Here is a 2,321-nt window from a genome sequence, read left to right as displayed (position 1 = left end):
TTTCTGCAGTCTCCCTCTATGTTTTTAAAGTTCCATCTACACAGACACAGCTTATTGCTGAGACAAAAATTGGTTTTGATCCCTGTGAAGATTTTCGGCGTTCTGCTGTGGCTCCTTCCTCTCTGGCGGTCTTCCTCACAGCTTCTAGCTGCCTTTGTTCCAACTTTTCACTTCTGTCTCATCAACTCAGAACATTTACAGGCTCCGTTTTTCCCTCCTCATTGTGTGTAGACACTGCCCCCATTTGTTTCTGACTTGAGACGAATCAGAGCCCTGTGCTGCCTGTTTTCCAGTGACTGAGTTGTGTCGTATATTCCATTTGGTTTTCACTTGTGCAGAGCAGGATTCTAAATTTAATGGATAGATTTCAGTTCTGGGAACTGCAAATAAAAAATATTAAAAATCAAAGAATAAAATAAAACTAAAGACAGGACAGGAAATGAGAAATGTAGTTGGAAATGATGTGAATGAAGCTGAAGGAAGAGAAATTTCCAGGACTTAGCACATAGTCGATAGTCAATACTGTCAAACGCTTCCAAGAGAAGCAGGCAGAGAAGCGAACGTGAGTTCCTTCCCCGGTAAGTATACAATGTTAATCTTTAGGGAAATAACTTCCTAAGAGTATAAGGAATGGAAGTATTCCATGAACAAGTTGAAGGCGGCATCTGAAGGAGTGATTTCTCTGTGACAAAAGCAAGTGTGCCTTTATATAAAGACTGCTCGGTTCTAGGAAGTGGGCACGTCACAGAGAAGCTGCTCACCGGGAAGAAAGAACCTCGGAGAAAGCCACATGCCTCTGCTCTTTTCCTGATTCTGCCATGTGCCAAACGGTCCTCGGCCTCATGGTCCTTTGTCTCCTGGGTGCAGGTAAGTTCCTGTCCTGATCTTGTCAGCCCCCTGCTCGTAGCCTGCTGTCCATGTCAGTCGACTCCCTCAGGGACGAAGGCTCCAACTTCTGTGTGCTTTCTTCACAGGCTTCCTTGAAGCAGAAGTCACCCAGACTCCCGGGCACCTGGTCAAAGGGACAGGACAGAAAGCGGAAATGTACTGTGTCCCAAGAAAGGGACACAATTATGTTTGCTGGTATCAACAGATCCCAGCAAAAGAGTTCAAGTTCTTGATTTCCTTCCAAAATAATAATGAACTTGATAAAACAGGGATGCCCAAGGAGAGGTTTTCAGCTGTGTGCTACCAAAACTCATCCTGTACCCTGAAGATCCAGCCTGCGGCGCTGCAGGATTCAGCCGTGTATCTCTGTGCCAGCAGTGAATCCACAGTGGTAAGTATTAGCTGATCTTAATGCACAAACTCATCCTGGCCCAGCTCAGGAAGCAGGTGGTGTAGCAGGTTGAAAGAGGAAATAACAGAAACTAACTAGAGCTGTCTTAAGCCATATGGAAATTTCTTGCAAGGCTAAAGCATATCCTATGAAACCCCAAAACAAGAACATAGGATTTTCTCTGGAACAAACCAGACTGAAGTCCTGAACCTGTGACATGGCACATTCGACAGCTCATTTCTTTTCCCACCGTGTTGGCTCCGTTTGTTCTCCCTTATTATAGACCGCCTCCTTCATTTCTTAAATCGTGTAGTGATGAGATGATTATAGATTCAGACGTCAGCCTTCCAGCCACATTGAGAAGGATCAGCCTTCTCTCATGCTAGATTACAAATCCAGAAAATAGGAAAAAAAAAAAAAAGATTCTGTTTTGCTAAAAACTGTGCTTCTAGAAAACTCAACATTAGCCAAATGGGTTGAGTTATTTTGAACAACATGGCAGCTGAGAGTCTGTGACTTTGACCTTATGCATCAAGAATTCCAAAGAGTGGAGTTCAGTTCTCTAATTAGGGGCCAGGACACCCAAGAGATATCCACCACGTGGGAGGGGTGAAGGATAACTTGCATTTGCTGGATACAAAAAACCTAGGAAAAGAGAAAGGATCAGAGGAGCGACCAAATCCTTAGTTTTTAGAATAATATCAGACCAAGTGAAGACTCTGGTTAATTTCTTTTTTAGGAGTTAAATCCAAGTCACACAAAAAGCGTGCTAATTTTAAGTGTGATAATGTCAGACCCCTCCTCCCCCCGGTCACTAATTAGCTTCTATGGAGTTGAGGAAGGAGACAGATGAATATGTATGTACTCAGTGGAAACACATCTGATGTGCAACTGCAAATTGATATGCAGACAGTTGAAAAGCCCTCAGGTGTGTGGTCCAAACTGTAGTGAGACAATAATTCCACATGAGTGTAGGTGAAAGCAGGCGTTGTGGCTTTACCCCTACCTAGGGAGATCCGTGCAATTCTGTAGAGCAGATAAA

At 43.7% G+C, this 2,321-nt stretch overlaps 1 long non-coding RNA gene across 1 annotated transcript; it reads left to right on the top strand.

Moving 5' to 3' along the window:
- Positions 1-247: 247 nt before the first annotated feature.
- Positions 248-1,114, top strand: LOC135321648 (uncharacterized). Its single transcript, XR_010381556.1, has 3 exons — positions 248-578; positions 731-867; positions 975-1,114. It is a non-coding gene; the product is annotated as an uncharacterized LOC135321648 (long non-coding RNA).
- The last annotated feature ends 1,207 nt before the right edge of the window (positions 1,115-2,321 follow it).

The sequence above is a fragment of the Camelus dromedarius genome, chromosome 7, assembly GCF_036321535.1.
Source record: "Camelus dromedarius isolate mCamDro1 chromosome 7, mCamDro1.pat, whole genome shotgun sequence".
NCBI lineage: Eukaryota > Metazoa > Chordata > Mammalia > Artiodactyla > Camelidae > Camelus > Camelus dromedarius.
This window is presented reverse-complemented; position numbering and strand designations above follow the sequence as displayed.